Genomic DNA, 21,499 nt, shown 5'->3' with positions numbered 1-21,499 from the left:
AAGACCAGATCTGTTAGACAGTGATGATTCATGTTCTGCTTGGAAAGGAGAATCTGGAAATGCATGCATTTTCATTACTCTCTGTATGCCTGAAGAGAAAGCTAACTAAGAAGAAACGCTATTTCAACACATAGCCCAACATGGCCTCCACGCAAACAAACAAAGTAGGGGAATGTTAAGCTCTTCGTTGTATTAGCAATAACATGCGAGTTCAGAATTGATATCCAAATGCAGTCTAGGACACCCGTTCAGTTTCCGGCATGGTTACAGGGAGGCCTGCTCTCAACAACTCGTATAAGCCCTAGCAATGGGAAGGCAGAATTCAACTTTTACAACTCGAGTTTGCAGCCCAGTGAAAGACCAGATCTGTTAGACAGTGATGATTCATGTTCTGCTTGGAAAGGAGAATCTGGAAATGCATGCATTTTCATTACTCTCTGTATGCCTGAAGAGAAAGCTTACTAAGAAGAAACGCTATTTCAACACATAGCCCAACATGGCCTCCACGCAAACAAACAAAGTAGGGGAATGTCAAGCTCTTCGTTGTATTAGCAATAACATGCGAGTTCAGAATTGATATCCAAATGCAGTCTAGGACACCCATTCAGTTTCCGGCATGGTTACAGGGAGGCCTGCTCTCAACAACTCGTATAAGCCCTATCAATGGGAAGGCAGAATTCAACTTTTACAACTCGAGTTTGCAGCCCAGTGAAAGACCAGATCTGTTAGACAGTGATGATTCTTGTTCTGCTTGGAAAGGAGAATCTGGAAATGCATGCATTTTCATTACTCTCTGTATGCCTGAAGAGAAAGCTAACTAAGAAGAAACGCTATTTCAACACATAGCCCAACATGGCCTCCACGCAAACAAACAAAGTAGGGGAATGTCAAGCTCTTCGTTGTATTAGCAATAACATGCTAGTTCAGAATTGATATCCAAATGCAGTCTAGGACACCAGTTCAGTTTCCGGCATGGTTACAGGGAGGCCTGCTCTCAACAACTCGTATAAGCCCAATCAAAGGGAAGGCAGAATTCAACATTTACAACTAGCGTTTGCAGCCCAGTGAAAGACCAGATCTGTTAGACAATGATGATTCATGTTCTGCTTGGAAAGGAGAATCTGGAAATGCACGCATTTTCATTACTCTCTGTATGCCTGAAGAGAAAGGAAACTAAGAAGAATCGCTATTTCAACACATAGCCCAACATGGCCTCCACGCAAACAGACAAAGTAGGGGAATGTCAAGGTCTGGGTTGTATTCGCAATAACATGCGAGTTCAGAATTGATATCCAAATGCAGTCTAGGACACCAGTTCAGTTTCCGGCATGGTTACAGGGAGGCCTGCTCTCAACAACTCGTATAAGCCCAATCAATGGGAAGGCAGAATTCAACTTTTACAACTCGAGTTTGCAGCCCAGTGAAAGACCATATCTGAAAGACAGTGATGATTCATGTTCTGCTTGGAAAGGAGAATCTGGAAATGCATGCATTTTCATTACTCTCTGTATGCCTGAAGAGAAAGCTAACTAAGAAGAAACGCTATTTCAACACATAGCCCAACATGGCCTCCACGCAAACAAACAAAGTAGGGGAATGTCAAGCTCTTCGTTGTATTAGCAATAACATGCTAGTTCAGAATTGATATCCAAATGCAGTCTAGGACACCAGTTCAGTTTCCGGCATGGTTACAGGGAGGCCTGCTCTCAACAACTCGTATAAGCCCAATCAATGGGAAGGCAGAATTCAACTTTTACAACTCGAGTTTGCAGCCCAGTGAAAGACCATATCTGAAAGACAGTGATGATTCATGTTCTGCTTGGAAAGGAGAATCTGGAGATGCATGCATTTTCATTACTCTCTGTATGCCTGAAGAGAATGCTAACTAAGAAGAAACGCTATTTCAACACATAGCCCAACATGGCCTCCACGCAAACAAACAAAGTAGGGGAATGTCAAGCTCTTCGTTGTATTAGCAATAACATGCGAGTTCAGAATTGATATCCAAATGCAGTCTAGGACACCCGTTCAGTTTCCGGCATGGTTACAGGGAGGCCTGCTCTCAACAACTCGTATAAGCCCAATCAATGGGAAGGCAGAATTCAACTTTTACAACTCGGGTTTGCAGCCCAGTGAAAGACCATATCTGAAAGACAGTGATGATTCATGTTCTGCTTGGAAAGGAGAATCTGGAAATGCATGCATTTTCATTACTCTCTGTATGCCTGAAGAGAAAGCTAACTAAGAAGAAACGCTATTTCAACACATAGCCCAACATGGCCTCCACGCAAACAAACAAAGTAGGGGAATGTCAAGCTCTTCGTTGTATTAGCAATGACATGCGAGTTCAGAATTGATATCCAAATGCAGTCTAGGACACCCGTTCAGTTTCCGGCATGGTTACAGGGAGGCCTGCTCTCAACAACTCGTATAAGCCCAATCAAAGGGAATGCAGAATTCAACATTTACAACTAGCGTTTGCAGCCCAGTGAAAGACCAGATGTGTTAGACAATGATGATTCATGTTCTGCTTGGAAAGGAGAATCTGGAAATGCATGCATTTTCATTACTCTCTGTATGCCTGAAGAGAAAGGAAACTAAGAAGAATCGCTATTTCAACACATAGCCCAACATGGCCTCCACGCAAACATACAAAGTAGGGGAATGTCAAGGTCTGGGTTGTATTCGCAATAACATGCGAGTTCAGAATTGATATCCATATGCAGTCTAGGACACCAGTTCAGTTTCCGGCATGGTTATAGGGAGGCCTGCTCTCAACAACTCGTATAAGCCCTATCAATGGGAAGGCAGAATTCAGCTTTTACAACTCGCGTGTGCAGCCCAGTGAAAGACCAGATCTGAAAGACAGTGATGATTCATGTTCTGCTTGGAAAGGAGAATCTGGAAATGCATGCATTTTCATTACTCTCTGTATGCCTGAAGAGAAAGGAAACTAAGAAGAATCGCTATTTCAACACATAGCCCAACATGGCCTCCACGCAAACAAACAAAGTAGGGGAATGTCAAGCTCTTCGTTGTATTAGCAATGACATGCGAGTTCAGAATTGATATCCAAATGCAGTCTAGGACACCCGTTCAGTTTCCGGCATGGTTACAGGGAGGCCTGCTCTCAACAACTCGTATAAGCCCAATCAAAGGGAAGGCAGAATTCAACATTTACAACTAGCGTTTGCAGCCCAGTGAAAGACCAGATCTGTTAGACAATGATGATTCATGTTCTGCTTGGAAAGGAGAATCTGGAAATGCACGCATTTTCATTACTCTCTGTATGCCTGAAGAGAAAGGAAACTAAGAAGAATCGCTATTTCAACACATAGCCCAACATGGCCTCCACGCAAACAGACAAAGTAGGGGAATGTCAAGGTCTGGGTTGTATTCGCAATAACATGCGAGTTCAGAATTGATATCCATATGCAGTCTAGGACACCAGTTCAGTTTCCGGCATGGTTATAGGGAGGCCTGCTCTCAACAACTCGTATAAGCCCTATCAATGGGAAGGCAGAATTCAACTTTTACAACTCCCGTGTGCAGCCCAGTGAAAGACCAGATCTGAAAGACAGTGATGATTCATGTTCTGCTTGGAAAGGAGAATCTGGAAATGCATGCATTTTCATTACTCTCTGTATGCCTGAAGAGAAAGCTAACTAAGAAGAAACGCTATTTCAACACATAGCCCAACATGGCCTCCACGCAGACATACAAAGTAGGGGAATGTCAAGGTCTGCGTTGTATTCGCAATAACATGCGAGTTCAGAATTGATATCCAAATGCAGTCTAGGACACCCGTTCAGTTTCCGGCATGGTTACAGGGAGGCCTGCTCTCAACAACTCGTATAAGCCCTATCAATGGGAAGGCAGAATTCAACTTTTACAACTAGCGTTTGCAGCCCAGTGAAAGACCAGATCTGTTAGACAATGATGATTCATGTTCTGCTTGGAAAGGAGAATCTGGAAATGCATGCATTTTCATTTCTCTCTGTATGCCTGAAGAGAAAGCTAACTAAGAAGAATCGCTATTTCAACACATAGCCCAACATGGCCTCCACGCAAACAAACAAAGTAGGGGAATGTTAAGCTCTTCGTTGTATTAGCAATAACATGCGAGTTCAGAATTGATATCCAAATGCAGTCTAGGACACCCGTTCAGTTTCCGGCATGGTTACAGGGAGGCCTGCTCTCAACAACTCGTATAAGCCCTAGCAATGGGAAGGCAGAATTCAACTTTTACAACTCGAGTTTGCAGCCCAGTGAAAGACCAGATCTGTTAGACAGTGATGATTCATGTTCTGCTTGGAAAGGAGAATCTGGAAATGCATGCATTTTCATTACTCTCTGTATGCCTGAAGAGAAAGCTAACTAAGAAGAAACGCTATTTCAACACATAGCCCAACATGGCCTCCACGCAAACAAACAAAGTAGGGGAATGTCAAGCTCTTCGTTGTATTAGCAATAACATGCGAGTTCAGAATTGATATCCAAATGCAGTCTAGGACACCCATTCAGTTTCCGGCATGGTTACAGGGAGGCCTGCTCTCAACAACTCGTATAAGCCCAATCAAAGGGAAGGCAGAATTCAACATTTACAACTAGCGTTTGCAGCCCAGTGAAAGACCAGATCTGTTAGACAATGATGATTCATGTTCTGCTTGGAAAGGAGAATCTGGAAATGCATGCATTTTCATTTCTCTCTGTATGCCTGAAGAGAAAGCTAACTAAGAAGAATCGCTATTTCAACACATAGCCCAACATGGCCTCCACGCAAACATAGAAAGTAGGGGAATGTCAAGGTCTGCGTTGTATTCGCAATAACATGCGAGTTCAGAATTGATATCCAAATGCAGTCTAGGACACCAGTTCAGTTTCCGGCATGGTTACAGGGAGGCTGCTCTCAACAACTCGTATAAGCCCTATCAATGGGAAGGCAGAATTCAACTTTTACAACTCGAGTTTGCAGCCCAGTGAAAGACCAGATCTGTTAGACAGTGATGATTCATGTTCTGCTTGGAAAGGAGAATCTGGAAATGCATGCATTTTCATTACTCTCTGTATGCCTGAAGAGAAAGCTAACTAAGAAGAAACGCTATTTCAACACATAGCCCAACATGGCCTCCACGCAAACAAACAAAGTAGGGGAATGTTAAGCTCTTCGTTGTATTAGCAATAACATGCGAGTTCAGAATTGATATCCAAATGCAGTCTAGGACACCCGTTCAGTTTCCGGCATGGTTACAGGGAGGCCTGCTCTCAACAACTCGTATAAGCCCTAGCAATGGGAAGGCAGAATTCAACTTTTACAACTCGAGTTTGCAGCCCAGTGAAAGACCAGATCTGTTAGACAGTGATGATTCATGTTCTGCTTGGAAAGGAGAATCTGGAAATGCATGCATTTTCATTACTCTCTGTATGCCTGAAGAGAAAGCTTACTAAGAAGAAACGCTATTTCAACACATAGCCCAACATGGCCTCCACGCAAACAAACAAAGTAGGGGAATGTCAAGCTCTTCGTTGTATTAGCAATAACATGCGAGTTCAGAATTGATATCCAAATGCAGTCTAGGACACCCATTCAGTTTCCGGCATGGTTACAGGGAGGCCTGCTCTCAACAACTCGTATAAGCCCTATCAATGGGAAGGCAGAATTCAACTTTTACAACTCGAGTTTGCAGCCCAGTGAAAGACCAGATCTGTTAGACAGTGATGATTCTTGTTCTGCTTGGAAAGGAGAATCTGGAAATGCATGCATTTTCATTACTCTCTGTATGCCTGAAGAGAAAGCTAACTAAGAAGAAACGCTATTTCAACACATAGCCCAACATGGCCTCCACGCAAACAAACAAAGTAGGGGAATGTCAAGCTCTTCGTTGTATTAGCAATAACATGCTAGTTCAGAATTGATATCCAAATGCAGTCTAGGACACCAGTTCAGTTTCCGGCATGGTTACAGGGAGGCCTGCTCTCAACAACTCGTATAAGCCCAATCAAAGGGAAGGCAGAATTCAACATTTACAACTAGCGTTTGCAGCCCAGTGAAAGACCAGATCTGTTAGACAATGATGATTCATGTTCTGCTTGGAAAGGAGAATCTGGAAATGCACGCATTTTCATTACTCTCTGTATGCCTGAAGAGAAAGGAAACTAAGAAGAATCGCTATTTCAACACATAGCCCAACATGGCCTCCACGCAAACAGACAAAGTAGGGGAATGTCAAGGTCTGGGTTGTATTCGCAATAACATGCGAGTTCAGAATTGATATCCAAATGCAGTCTAGGACACCAGTTCAGTTTCCGGCATGGTTACAGGGAGGCCTGCTCTCAACAACTCGTATAAGCCCAATCAATGGGAAGGCAGAATTCAACTTTTACAACTCGAGTTTGCAGCCCAGTGAAAGACCATATCTGAAAGACAGTGATGATTCATGTTCTGCTTGGAAAGGAGAATCTGGAAATGCATGCATTTTCATTACTCTCTGTATGCCTGAAGAGAAAGCTAACTAAGAAGAAACGCTATTTCAACACATAGCCCAACATGGCCTCCACGCAAACAAACAAAGTAGGGGAATGTCAAGCTCTTCGTTGTATTAGCAATAACATGCTAGTTCAGAATTGATATCCAAATGCAGTCTAGGACACCAGTTCAGTTTCCGGCATGGTTACAGGGAGGCCTGCTCTCAACAACTCGTATAAGCCCAATCAATGGGAAGGCAGAATTCAACTTTTACAACTCGAGTTTGCAGCCCAGTGAAAGACCATATCTGAAAGACAGTGATGATTCATGTTCTGCTTGGAAAGGAGAATCTGGAGATGCATGCATTTTCATTACTCTCTGTATGCCTGAAGAGAAAGCTAACTAAGAAGAAACGCTATTTCAACACATAGCCCAACATGGCCTCCACGCAAACAAACAAAGTAGGGGAATGTCAAGCTCTTCGTTGTATTAGCAATAACATGCGAGTTCAGAATTGATATCCAAATGCAGTCTAGGACACCCGTTCAGTTTCCGGCATGGTTACAGGGAGGCCTGCTCTCAACAACTCGTATAAGCCCAATCAATGGGAAGGCAGAATTCAACTTTTACAACTCGGGTTTGCAGCCCAGTGAAAGACCATATCTGAAAGACAGTGATGATTCATGTTCTGCTTGGAAAGGAGAATCTGGAAATGCATGCATTTTCATTACTCTCTGTATGCCTGAAGAGAAAGCTAACTAAGAAGAAACGCTATTTCAACACATAGCCCAACATGGCCTCCACGCAAACAAACAAAGTAGGGGAATGTCAAGCTCTTCGTTGTATTAGCAATGACATGCGAGTTCAGAATTGATATCCAAATGCAGTCTAGGACACCCGTTCAGTTTCCGGCATGGTTACAGGGAGGCCTGCTCTCAACAACTCGTATAAGCCCAATCAAAGGGAAGGCAGAATTCAACATTTACAACTAGCGTTTGCAGCCCAGTGAAAGACCAGATGTGTTAGACAATGATGATTCATGTTCTGCTTGGAAAGGAGAATCTGGAAATGCATGCATTTTCATTACTCTCTGTATGCCTGAAGAGAAAGGAAACTAAGAAGAATCGCTATTTCAACACATAGCCCAACATGGCCTCCACGCAAACAGACAAAGTAGGGTAATGTCAAGGTCTGGGTTGTATTCGCAATAACATGCGAGTTCAGAATTGATATCCATATGCAGTCTAGGACACCAGTTCAGTTTCCGGCATGGTTATAGGGAGGCCTGCTCTCAACAACTCGTATAAGCCCTATCAATGGGAAGGCAGAATTCAACTTTTACAACTCGCGTGTGCAGCCCAGTGAAAGACCAGATCTGAAAGACAGTGATGATTCATGTTCTGCTTGGAAAGGAGAATCTGGAAATGCATGCATTTTCATTACTCTCTGTATGCCTGAAGAGAAAGGAAACTAAGAAGAATCGCTATTTCAACACATAGCCCAACATGGCCTCCACGCAAACATACAAAGTAGGGGAATGTCAAGGTCTGCGTTGTATTCGCAATAACATGCGAGTTCAGAATTGATATCCAAATGCAGTCTAGGACACCAGTTCAGTTTCCGGCATGGTTACAGGGAGGCCTGCTCTCAACAACTCGTATAAGCCCAATCAATGGGAAGGCAGAATTCAACTTTTACAACTCGAGTTTGCAGCCCAGTGAAAGACCATATCTGAAAGACAGTGATGATTCATGTTCTGCTTGGAAAGGAGAATCTGGAAATGCATGCATTTTCATTACTCTCTGTATGCCTGAAGAGAAAGCTAACTAAGAAGAAACGCTATTTCAACACATAGCCCAACATGGCCTCCACGCAAACAAACAAAGTAGGGGAATGTCAAGCTCTTCGTTGTATTAGCAATAACATGCTAGTTCAGAATTGATATCCAAATGCAGTCTAGGACACCAGTTCAGTTTCCGGCATGGTTACAGGGCGGCCTGCTCTCAACAACACGTATAAGCCCAATCAAGGGGAAGGCAGAATTCAACTTTTACAACTCGAGTTTGCAGCCCAGTGAAAGACCATATTTGAAAGACAGTGATGATTCATGTTCTGCTTGGAAAGGAGAATCTGGAAATGCATGCATTTTCATTACTCTCTGTATGCCTGAAGAGAAAGCTAACTAAGAAGAAACGCTATTTCAACACATAGCCCAACATGGCCTCCACGCAAACAAACAAAGTAGGGGAATGTCAAGCTCTTCGTTGTATTAGCAATGACATGCGAGTTCAGAATTGATATCCAAATGCAGTCTAGGACACCCGTTCAGTTTCCGGCATGGTTACAGGGAGGCCTGCTCTCAACAACTCGTATAAGCCCAATCAAAGGGAAGGCAGAATTCAACATTTACAACTAGCGTTTGCAGCCCAGTGAAAGACCAGATCTGTTAGACAATGATGATTCATGTTCTGCTTGGAAAGGAGAATCTGGAAATGCACGCATTTTCATTACTCTCTGTATGCCTGAAGAGAAAGGAAACTAAGAAGAATCGCTATTTCAACACATAGCCCAACATGGCCTCCACGCAAACAGACAAAGTAGGGGAATGTCAAGGTCTGGGTTGTATTCGCAATAACATGCGAGTTCAGAATTGATATCCATATGCAGTCTAGGACACCAGTTCAGTTTCCGGCATGGTTATAGGGAGGCCTGCTCTCAACAACTCGTATAAGCCCTATCAATGGGAAGGCAGAATTCAACTTTTACAACTCCCGTGTGCAGCCCAGTGAAAGACCAGATCTGAAAGACAGTGATGATTCATGTTCTGCTTGGAAAGGAGAATCTGGAAATGCATGCATTTTCATTACTCTCTGTATGCCTGAAGAGAAAGCTAACTAAGAAGAAACGCTATTTCAACACATAGCCCAACATGGCCTCCACGCAGACATACAAAGTAGGGGAATGTCAAGGTCTGCGTTGTATTCGCAATAACATGCGAGTTCAGAATTGATATCCAAATGCAGTCTAGGACACCCGTTCAGTTTCCGGCATGGTTACAGGGAGGCCTGCTCTCAACAACTCGTATAAGCCCTATCAATGGGAAGGCAGAATTCAACTTTTACAACTAGCGTTTGCAGCCCAGTGAAAGACCAGATCTGTTAGACAATGATGATTCATGTTCTGCTTGGAAAGGAGAATCTGGAAATGCATGCATTTTCATTTCTCTCTGTATGCCTGAAGAGAAAGCTAACTAAGAAGAATCGCTATTTCAACACATAGCCCAACATGGCCTCCACGCAAACAAACAAAGTAGGGGAATGTTAAGCTCTTCGTTGTATTAGCAATAACATGCGAGTTCAGAATTGATATCCAAATGCAGTCTAGGACACCCGTTCAGTTTCCGGCATGGTTACAGGGAGGCCTGCTCTCAACAACTCGTATAAGCCCTAGCAATGGGAAGGCAGAATTCAACTTTTACAACTCGAGTTTGCAGCCCAGTGAAAGACCAGATCTGTTAGACAGTGATGATTCATGTTCTGCTTGGAAAGGAGAATCTGGAAATGCATGCATTTTCATTACTCTCTGTATGCCTGAAGAGAAAGCTAACTAAGAAGAAACGCTATTTCAACACATAGCCCAACATGGCCTCCACGCAAACAAACAAAGTAGGGGAATGTCAAGCTCTTCGTTGTATTAGCAATAACATGCGAGTTCAGAATTGATATCCAAATGCAGTCTAGGACACCCATTCAGTTTCCGGCATGGTTACAGGGAGGCCTGCTCTCAACAACTCGTATAAGCCCAATCAAAGGGAAGGCAGAATTCAACATTTACAACTAGCGTTTGCAGCCCAGTGAAAGACCAGATCTGTTAGACAATGATGATTCATGTTCTGCTTGGAAAGGAGAATCTGGAAATGCATGCATTTTCATTTCTCTCTGTATGCCTGAAGAGAAAGCTAACTAAGAAGAATCGCTATTTCAACACATAGCCCAACATGGCCTCCACGCAAACATAGAAAGTAGGGGAATGTCAAGGTCTGCGTTGTATTCGCAATAACATGCGAGTTCAGAATTGATATCCAAATGCAGTCTAGGACACCAGTTCAGTTTCCGGCATGGTTACAGGGAGGCTGCTCTCAACAACTCGTATAAGCCCTATCAATGGGAAGGCAGAATTCAACTTTTACAACTCGAGTTTGCAGCCCAGTGAAAGACCAGATCTGTTAGACAGTGATGATTCATGTTCTGCTTGGAAAGGAGAATCTGGAAATGCATGCATTTTCATTACTCTCTGTATGCCTGAAGAGAAAGCTAACTAAGAAGAAACGCTATTTCAACACATAGCCCAACATGGCCTCCACGCAAACAAACAAAGTAGGGGAATGTTAAGCTCTTCGTTGTATTAGCAATAACATGCGAGTTCAGAATTGATATCCAAATGCAGTCTAGGACACCCGTTCAGTTTCCGGCATGGTTACAGGGAGGCCTGCTCTCAACAACTCGTATAAGCCCTAGCAATGGGAAGGCAGAATTCAACTTTTACAACTCGAGTTTGCAGCCCAGTGAAAGACCAGATCTGTTAGACAGTGATGATTCATGTTCTGCTTGGAAAGGAGAATCTGGAAATGCATGCATTTTCATTACTCTCTGTATGCCTGAAGAGAAAGCTTACTAAGAAGAAACGCTATTTCAACACATAGCCCAACATGGCCTCCACGCAAACAAACAAAGTAGGGGAATGTCAAGCTCTTCGTTGTATTAGCAATAACATGCGAGTTCAGAATTGATATCCAAATGCAGTCTAGGACACCCATTCAGTTTCCGGCATGGTTACAGGGAGGCCTGCTCTCAACAACTCGTATAAGCCCTATCAATGGGAAGGCAGAATTCAACTTTTACAACTCGAGTTTGCAGCCCAGTGAAAGACCAGATCTGTTAGACAGTGATGATTCTTGTTCTGCTTGGAAAGGAGAATCTGGAAATGCATGCATTTTCATTACTCTCTGTATGCCTGAAGAGAAAGCTAACTAAGAAGAAACGCTATTTCAACACATAGCCCAACATGGCCTCCACGCAAACAAACAAAGTAGGGGAATGTCAAGCTCTTCGTTGTATTAGCAATAACATGCTAGTTCAGAATTGATATCCAAATGCAGTCTAGGACACCAGTTCAGTTTCCGGCATGGTTACAGGGAGGCCTGCTCTCAACAACTCGTATAAGCCCAATCAAAGGGAAGGCAGAATTCAACATTTACAACTAGCGTTTGCAGCCCAGTGAAAGACCAGATCTGTTAGACAATGATGATTCATGTTCTGCTTGGAAAGGAGAATCTGGAAATGCACGCATTTTCATTACTCTCTGTATGCCTGAAGAGAAAGGAAACTAAGAAGAATCGCTATTTCAACACATAGCCCAACATGGCCTCCACGCAAACAGACAAAGTAGGGGAATGTCAAGGTCTGGGTTGTATTCGCAATAACATGCGAGTTCAGAATTGATATCCATATGCAGTCTAGGACACCAGTTCAGTTTCCGGCATGGTTATAGGGAGGCCTGCTCTCAACAACACGTATAAGCCCTATCAATGGGAAGGCAGAATTCAACTTTTACAACTCGCGTGTGCAGCCCAGTGAAAGACCAGATCTGAAAGACAGTGATGATTCATGTTCTGCTTGGAAAGGAGAATCTGGAAATGCATGCATTTTCATTACTCTCTGTATGCCTGAAGAGAAAGCTAACTAAGAAGAAACGCTATTTCAACACATAGCCCAACATGGCCTCCACGCAGACATACAAAGTAGGGGAATGTCAAGGTCTGCGTTGTATTCGCAATAACATGCGAGTTCAGAATTGATATCCAAATGCAGTCTAGGACACCCGTTCAGTTTCCGGCATGGTTACAGGGAGGCCTGCTCTCAACAACTCGTATAAGACCTAGCAATGGGAAGGCAGAATTCAACTTTTACAACTCGAGTTTGCAGCCCAGTGAAAGACCAAATCTGTTAGACAGTGATGATTCATGTTCTGCTTGGAAAGGAGAATCTGGAAATGCATGCATTTTCATTACTCTCTGTATGCCTGAAGAGAAAGCTAACTAAGAAGAAACGCTATTTCCACACATAGCCCAACATGGCCTCCACGCAAACAAACAAAGTAGGGGAATGTTAAGCTCTTCGTTGTATTAGCAATAACATGCGAGTTCAGAATTGATATCCAAATGCAGTCTAGGACACCCGTTCAGTTTCCGGCATGGTTACAGGGAGGCCTGCTCTCAACAACTCGTATAAGCCCTAGCAATGGGAAGGCAGAATTCAACTTTTACAACTCGAGTTTGCAGCCCAGTGAAAGACCAGATCTGTTAGACAGTGATGATTCATGTTCTGCTTGGAAAGGAGAATCTGGAAATGCATGCATTTTCATTACTCTCTGTATGCCTGAAGAGAAAGCTAACTAAGAAGAAACGCTATTTCAACACATAGCCCAACATGGCCTCCACGCAAACAAACAAAGTAGGGGAATGTCAAGCTCTTCGTTGTATTAGCAATAACATGCGAGTTCAGAATTGATATCCTAATGCAGTCTAGGACACCCATTCAGTTTCCGGCATGGTTACAGGGAGGCCTGCTCTCAACAACTCGTATAAGCCCAATCAAAGGGAAGGCAGAATTCAACATTTACAACTAGCGTTTGCAGCCCAGTGAAAGACCAGATCTGTTAGACAATGATGATTCATGTTCTGCTTGGAAAGGAGAATCTGGAAATGCATGCATTTTCATTTCTCTCTGTATGCCTGAAGAGAAACCTAACTGAGAAGAATCGCTATTTCAACACATAGCCCAACATGGCCTCCACGCAAACATACAAAGTAGGGGAATGTCAAGCTCTGCGTTGTATTAGCAATACCATGCGAGTTTAGAATTGACATCCAAATTCAGTCTAGGACACCCGTTCAATTTCTGGCATCGTCACAGGGAGGCCTGCTCCCAGCAACTCGTATAAGCCCTATCAATGGGATGGGAGAATTCAACATTTACAACTCGAGTTTGCAGCCCAGTGAAAGACCAGCTCTGAAAGACAGTGACGATTCATGTTCTGCTTGGAAAGAAGAATCCGGAAATGCCTGCATTTTCATTTATCTCTGTCTGCATGAAGAGAAAGCTAACTGAGAAGAATAGCTATTTTCACACATTGCCCAACATGGCCTCCGCACAAACGTACACAATAGGGGGAAGTCAAGCTCTGCGTTGTATTAGCAATACCATGCGAGTTCAGAATGGACATCCAAATGCAGTCTAGGACACCGGTTCAGTTGCTGGCATCATCACCGGGAGGCCACCTCTCAGCAACTCCTATGAGCCCTATTCATATGAAGGCAGAATTCAACTGTTATAACTCAAGTTTGCAGCCAAGTGAAAGAGCAGATCTGAAAGACAGTTGATGATTCATGTTCTGCTTGGAAAGGAGAATCCGGGAATCTACGTATTTTCATGAATCTCTGTAGGGGAAGCTAACTGAGAAGTTGACATCCAGATGCCGTCTAGGACACCGGTTCAGTTGCTGGCATCGTGACAGGGAGGCCTGCTCTCAACAACTCATATGACCCTATTAATGGGAAGGGAGAATTCAACATTTACAACTCAAGTTTGCAGCCCAATGAAAGACCATATCTGAAAAACAGTTGATAATACATGTTCTGCTTGTAAACTAGAATCTCGGAATCTATGTATTTTGAGGAATCTCTGAAGAGGAAGCTAACTGAGAAATTGACATCCAAATGCAGTCTAGGATACCGGTTCAGATTCTGGCATGGTTACAGGGAGGCCTGCTCTCAGCAACTCGTATAAGGCCTATTAATGGAAAGGCAGAATTCACCTTTTACAACTCAAGTTTGCAGCACAGTGAAAGACCAGATCTGAAAGACAGTGATGATACATGTTCTGCTTGGAAAGGAGAATCTGGAAATTCATGAATTTTCATTTATCTCTGTAGGCCTGAAGAGAAAGCTGAGAAGAATCGCTATTTCAACACATAGCCCAACATGGCCTCGACGCAAACATATAAAGTAGCGGAATGTCGAGCTCTGCGTTGTATTAGCAATAACATGCGAGTTCAGAATTGATATCCAAATGCAGTCTAGGACACCAGTTTCCGGCATGTTTACAGGGAGGCCTGCTCTCAACAACTCGTATGAGCCCTATTAATGGGAAGGGAGAATTCAACTTTTACAACTCAAGTTTGCAGCCCAATGAAAGACCATATCTGAAAGACAGTTGATGATACATGTTCTGCTTGTAAACTAGAATCTCGGAATCTATGTATTTTGAGGAATCTCTGAAGAGGAAGCTAACTGAGAAATTGACATCCAAATGCAGTCTAGGACACTGGTTCGGTTTCTGGCATCGTCACAGGGAGGCCTGCTCTCAACAACTCGTATAAGCCCTATCAATGGGATGGGAGAATTCAACATTTACAACTCAAGTTTGCAGCCCAGTGAAAGACCAGATCTGAAAGACAGTGATGATTCATGTTCTGCATGGAAAGGAGAATCTGGAAATGCATGAATTTTCATTACTCTCTGTATGCCTGAAGAGAAACCTAACTGAGAAGAATCGCTATTTCAACACATAGCCCAACATGGCCTCCACGCAAACATACAAAGTAGGGGAATGTCAAGCTCTGCGTTGTATTAGCAATACCATGCGAGTTCAGAATTGATATCCAAATGCAGTCTGGGACACCAGTTCAGTTTCAGGCATGTTTACAGGGAGGCCTGCTCTCAACAACTCGTATAAGCCCTATCAATGGGATGGGAGAATTCAACATTTACAACTCAAGTTTGCAGCCCAGTGAAAGACCAGATCTGAAAGACAGTGATGATTCATGTTCTGCTTGGAAAGGAGAATCTGGAAATGCATGAATTTTCATTACTCTCTGTATGCCTGAAGAGAAACCTAACTTCGAAGAATCGCTATTTCAACACATAGCCCTACATGGCCTCCACGCAAACATACAAAGTAGGGGAATGTCAAGCTCTGCGTTGTATTAGCAATACCATGCGAGTTTAGAATTGACATCCAAATTCAGTCTAGGACACCCGTTCAATTTCTGGCATCGTCACAGGGAGGCCTGCTCCCAGCAACTCGTATGAGCCCTATCAATGGGAAGGCAGAATTCACCTTTTACAACTCAAGTTTGCAGCCCAGTGAAAGACCAGATCTGAAAGACAGTGATGATTCATGTTCTGCTTGGAAAGGAGAATCTGGAAATGCATGCATTTTCATTACTCTCTGTATGACTGAAGATAAAGCTAACTAAGAAGAATCGCTATTTCAACACATAGCCCAACATGGCCTCCACGCAAACATACAAAGTAGGGGAATGTCAAGCTCTGCATTGTATTAGCAATAACATGCGAGTTCAGAATTGATATCCAAATGCAGTCTAGGACACCCGTTCAATTTCTGGCATCGACACAGGGAGGCCTGCTCTCAGCAACTCGTATGAGCCCTATCAATGGGAAGGCAGAATTCACCTTTTACAACTCAGGTTTGCAGCCCAGTGAAAGACCAGATCTGAAAGACAGTGATGATTCATGTTCCGCTTGGAAAGGAGAATCTGGAAATGCATGAATTTTCATTACTCTCCGTATGCCTGAAGAGAAAGCTAACTGAGAAGAATCGCTATTTCAAAAAATAGTCCAACATGGCCTCCACGCAAACATACAAAGTAGGGGAATGTCAAGGTCTGCGTTGTATTAGCAATACCATGCGAGTTTAGAATTGACATCCAAATTCAGTCTAGGACACCCGTTCAATTTCTGGCATCGTCACAGGGAGGCCTGCTCTCAGCAACTCGTATGAGCCCTATCAATGGGAAGGCAGAATTCACCTTTTAAAACTCAAGTTTGCAGCCCAGTGAAAGAACAGATCTGAAAGACAGTGATGATTCATGTTCTGCTTGGAAAGGAGAATCTGGAAATGCATGAATTTTCATTACTCTCTGTATGCCTGAAGAGAAACCTAACTGAGAAGAATCGCTATTTCAACACATAGCCCAACATGGCCTCCACGCAAACATACAAAGTAGGGGAATGTCAAGCTCTGCGTTGTATTAGCAATACCATGCGAATTCAGAATTGATATCCAAATGCAGTCTAGGACACCCGTTCAATTTCTGGCATCGTCACAGGGAGGCCTGCTCTCAGCAACTCGTATGAGCCCTATCAATGGGAAGGCAGAATTCACCTTTTACAACTCAAGTTTGCAGCCCAGTGAAAGACCAGATCTGAAAGACAGTGATGATTCATGTTCTGCTTGGAAAGGAGAATCTGGAAATGCATGAATTTTCATTACTCTCTGTATGCCTGAAGAGAAACCTAACTGAGAAGAATCGCTATTTCAACACATAGCCCAACATGGCCTCCACGCAAACATACAAAGTAGGGGAATGTCAAGCTCTGCGTTGTATTAGCAATACCATGCGAGTTTAGAATTGACATCCTAATTCAGTCTAGGACACCCGTTCATTTTCTGGCATCGTCACAGGGAGGCCTGCTCCCAGCAACTCGTATGAGCCCTATCAATGGGAAGGCAGAATTCACCTTTTACAACTCAGGTTTGCAGCCCTGTGAAAGACCAGATCTGAAAGACAGTGTTGATTCATGTTCTGCTTGGAAAGGAGAATCTGGAAATGCATGAATTTTCATTACTCTCTGTATGACTGAAGAGAAAGCTAACTAAGAAGAATCGCTATTTCAACACATAGCCCAACATGGCTTCCACGCAAACATACAAAGTAGGGGAATGTCAAGCTGTGCGTTGTATTAGCAATACCATGCGAGTTCAGAATTGATATCCAAATGCAGTCTGGGACACCAGTTCAGTTTCCGGCATGTTTACAGGGAGGCCTGCTCTCAACAACTCGTATAAGCCCTATCAATGGGATGGGAGAATTCAACATTTACAACTCAAGTTTGTAGCCCAGTGAAAGACCAGATCTGAAAGAAAGTGATGATTCATGTTCTGCTTGGAAAGGAGAATCTGGAAGTGCATGCATTTTCATTACTCTCTGTATGCCTGAAGAGAAAGCTAACTAAGAAGAATCGCTATTTCAACACATAGCCCAACATGGCGTCCACGCAAACATACAAAGTAGGGGAATGTAAAGCTCTGCGTTGTATTAGCAATACCATGCGAGTTTAGAATTGACATCCAAATTCAGTCTAGGACACCCGTTCAATTTCTGGCATCGTCACAGGGAGGCCTGCTCCCAGCAACTCGTATGAGCCCTATCAATGGGAAGGCAGAATTCACCTTTTACAACTCAAGTTTGCAGCCCAGTGAAAGACCAGATCTGAAAGACAGTGATGATTCATGTTCTGCTTGGAAAGGAGAATCTGGAAATGCATGAATTTTCATTACTCTCTGTATGCCTGAAGAGAAACCTAACTGAGAAGAATCGCTATTTCAACACATAGCCCAACATGGCCTCCACGCAAACATACAAAGTAGGGGAATGTCAAGCTCTGCGTTGTATTAGCAATACCATGCGAGTTTAGAATTGACATCCAAATTCAGTCTAGGACACCCGTTCAATTTCTGGCATCGTCACAGGGAGGCCTGCTCCCAGCAACTCGTATGAGCCCTATCAATGGGAAGGCAGAATTCACCTTTTACAACTCAGGTTTGCAGCCCTGTGAAAGACCAGATCTGAAAGACAGTGATGATTCATGTTCTGCTTGGAAAGGAGAATCTGGAAATGCATGAATTTTCATTACTCTCTGTATGCCTGAAGAGAAACCTAACTGAGAAGAATCGCTATTTCAACACATAGCCCAACATGGCCTCCACGCAAACATACAAAGTAGGGGAATGTCAAGCTCTGCGTTGTATTAGCAATACCATGCGAGTTTAGAATTGACATCCTAATTCAGTCTAGGACACCCGTTCATTTTCTGGCATCGTCACAGGGAGGCCTGCTCCCAGCAACTCGTATGAGCCCTATCAATGGGAAGGCAGAATTCACCTTTTACAACTCAGGTTTGCAGCCCTGTGAAAGACCAGATCTGAAAGACAGTGATGATTCATGTTCTGCTTGGAAAGGAGAATCTGGAAATGCATGAATTTTCATTACTCTCTGTATGACTGAAGAGAAAGCTAACTAAGAAGAATCGCTATTTCAACACATAGCCCAACATGGCTTCCACGCAAACATACAAAGTAGGGGAATGTCAAGCTGTGCGTTGTATTAGCAATACCATGCGAGTTCAGAATTGATATCCAAATGCAGTCTGGGACACCAGTTCAGTTTCCGGCATGTTTACAGGGAGGCCTGCTCTCAACAACTCGTATAAGCCCTATCAATGGGATGGGAGAATTCAACATTTACAACTCAAGTTTGCAGCCCAGTGAAAGACCAGATCTGAAAGAAAGTGATGATTCATGTTCTGCTTGGAAAGGAGAATCTGGAAGTGCATGCATTTTCATTACTCTCTGTATGACTGAAGATAAAGCTAACTAAGAAGAATCGCTATTTCAACACATAGCCCAACATGGCGTCCACGCAAACATACAAAGTAGGGGAATGTAAAGCTCTGCGTTGTATTAGCAATACCATGCGAGTTTAGAATTGACATCCAAATTCAGTCTAGGACACCCGTTCAATTTCTGGCATCGTCACAGGGAGGCCTGCTCCCAGCAACTCGTATGAGCCCTATCAATGGGAAGGCAGAATTCACCTTTTACAACTCAAGTTTGCAGCCCAGTGAAAGACCAGATCTGAAAGACAGTGATGATTCATGTTCTGCTTGGAAAGGAGAATCTGGAAATGCATGAATTTTCATTACTCTCTGTATGCCTGAAGAGAAACCTAACTGAGAAGAATCGCTATTTCAACACATAGCCCAACATGGCCTCCACGCAAACATACAAAGTAGGGGAATGTCAAGCTCTGCGTTGTATTAGCAATACCATGCGAGTTTAGAATTGACATCCAAATTCAGTCTAGGACACCCGTTCAATTTCTGGCATCGTCACAGGGAGGCCTGCTCCCAGCAACTCGTATGAGCCCTATCAATGGGAAGGCAGAATTCACCTTTTACAACTCAGGTTTGCAGCCCTGTGAAAGACCAGATCTGAAAGACAGTGATGATTCATGTTCTGCTTGGAAAGGAGAATCTGGAAATGCATGAATTTTCATTACTCTCTGTATGCCTGAAGAGAAACCTAACTGAGAAGAATCGCTATTTCAACACATAGCCCTACATGGCCTCCACGCAAACATACAAAGTAGGGGAATGTCCAGCTCTGCGTTGTATTAGCAATACCATACGAGTTTAGAATTGACATCCAAATTCAGTCTAGGACACCCGTTCAATTTCTGGCATCGTCACAGGGAGGCCTGCTCCCAGCAACTCGTATGAGCCCTATCAATGGGAAGGCAGAATTCACCTTTTACAACTCAAGTTTGCAGCCCTGTGAAAGACCAGATCTGAAAGACAGTGATGATTCATGTTCTGCTTGGAAAGGAGAATCTGGAAATGCATGAATTTTCATTACTCTCTGTATGACTGAAGAGAAAGCTAACTAAGAAGAATCGCTATTTCAACACATAGCCCAACATGGCTTCCACGCAAACATACAAAGTAGGGGAATGTCAAGCTCTGCGTTGTATTAGCAATACCATGCGAGTTCAGAATTGATATCCAAATGCAGTCTGGGACACCAGTTCAGTTTCAGGCATGTTTACAGGGAGGCCTGCTCTCAACAACTTGTATAAGCCCTATCAATGGGATGGGAGAATTCAACATTTACAACTCAAGATTGCAGCCCAGTGAAAGACCAGATCTGAAAGACAGTGATGATTCATGTTCTGCTTGGAAAGGAGAATCTGGAAATGCATGAATTTTCATTACTCTCTGTATGCCTGAAGAGAAACCTAACTTCGAAGAATCGCTATTTCAACACATAGCCCTACATGGCCTCCACGCAATCATACAAAGTAGGGGAATGTCAAGCTCTGCGTTGTATTAGCAATACCATGCGAGTTTAGAATTGACATCCAAATTCAGTCTAGGACACCCGTTCAATTTCTGGCATCGTCACAGGGAGGCCTGCTCCCAGCAACTCGTATGAGCCCTATCAATGGGAAGGCAGAATTCACCTTTTACAACTCAGGTTTGCAGCCCTGTGAAAGACCAGATCTGAAAGACAGTGATGATTCATGTTCTGCTTGGAAAGGAGAATCTGGAAATGCATGCATTTTCATTACTCTCTGTATGACTGAAGAGAAAGCTAACTGAGAAGAATCGCTATTTCAACACATAGCCCAACATGGCCTCCACGCAAACATACAAAGTAGGGGAATGTCAAGCTCTGCGTTGTATTAGCAATACCATGCGAGTTCAGAATTGATATCCAAATGCAGTCTAGGACACCCGTTCAATTTCTGGCATCGTCACAGAGAGGCCTGCTCTCAGCAACTCGTATGAGCCCTATCAATGGGAAGGCAGAATTCACCTTTTACAACTCAAGTTTGCAGCCCAGTGAAAGACCAGATCTGAAAGACAGTGATGATTCATGTTCTGCTTGGAAAGGAGAATCTGGAAATGCATGAATTTTCATTACTCTCTGTATGCCTGAAGAGAAACCTAACTGAGAAGAATCGCTATTTCAACACATAGCCCAACATGGCCTCCACGCAAACATACAAAGTAGGGGAATGTCAAGCTCTGCGTTGTATTAGCAATACCATGCGAGTTTAGAATTGACATCCTATTTCAGTCTAGGACACCCGTTCATTTTCTGGCATCGTCACAGGGAGGCCTGCTCCCAGCAACTCGTATGAGCCCTATCAATGGGAAGGCAGAATTCACCTTTTACAACTCAGGTTTGCAGCCCTGTGAAAGACCAGATCTGAAAGACAGTGATGATTCATGTTCTGCTTGGAAAGGAGAATCTGGAAATGCATGAATTTTCATTACTCTCTGTATGACCGAAGAGAAAGCTAACTAAGAAGAATCGCTATTTCAAC

This window comes from Candoia aspera, chromosome 12 (assembly GCF_035149785.1).
Source record: "Candoia aspera isolate rCanAsp1 chromosome 12, rCanAsp1.hap2, whole genome shotgun sequence".
NCBI lineage: Eukaryota > Metazoa > Chordata > Lepidosauria > Squamata > Boidae > Candoia > Candoia aspera.
The sequence above is the reverse complement of the archived record's forward strand: the minus strand, read 5'-3'. Positions refer to the sequence as shown.